Raw genomic sequence first — 887 nt, forward strand, 5'->3', positions numbered from 1 at the left:
CTATCACGATCTCCACCACGCCTGCTACATCTTCTAATGACGCATTCAGCGCTCTTATCTTGAATGCATAATGGTTTGTAGATGCTTTCATTAATGCCACAAATAATCATCGAGGACTTGTATGCCAGGAACTGCTGTGGGCACTAGGGATACAATGGTGAATGAGATAGATGTATTCTCACCCTCAACAAATTTATAATCTGCAAAAAGGAAAGAGACAGGGCAAGATGCTACAGGAGCACACGGACATGTTACATGGTCCAAAGTTTGGGTAAGACCTTGCTAAAAAATACAATTTAGGCAAAGGCCTGAAAGAATGAGATTCATTTTTGTGAGATTCAGCCTATTGTCTGAGGCTGTTGAGACAACTCCAGGCCTCAATTCAATCATGCCTTTCATTTTTCTTTGTGAATGGTAGAATGGCATCCACATTATGGTATGAAATGTAGAGAATGAATGATTTTATGAATCCTTGCTTAAGTCATGTACATGCCTAATGCCTCTGAAAATGTATCCTGGACAAGTGTGGGCACAACATTTCAAACAGCCCCCTGATGCTCTGGAAGTGAGCTGTTGATCATGAGCTCTGCCTTATGAAGCGAATGTCTGCCATTAAAGCTTCTTAGCTCTTTGGGTGGTGTTCTCTGAAATTGCTCTCAGCTGGCTGGTGAGCATATTAAACTGTGCTTTTCACCACATACTGTAGCCTTTGCTCCCAGACTTCCTCCATTATTCTTGACCATGTTTTTATGCTCATTTTTGCCCTTTTAAATAATTGTGTGCTCATCATTCCTCCAAGTCTTACTCTAACTCTGCAATATCGAAAGGGACCAATTCAGTTCCCAAACAGTCAACAGTGTGTTTATACCACAAATGCAAACAACGGA

This window comes from Herpailurus yagouaroundi, unplaced genomic scaffold (genome assembly GCF_014898765.1).
Source record: "Herpailurus yagouaroundi ecotype Mexico unplaced genomic scaffold, PumYag 198, whole genome shotgun sequence".
Lineage (NCBI taxonomy): Eukaryota > Metazoa > Chordata > Mammalia > Carnivora > Felidae > Herpailurus > Herpailurus yagouaroundi.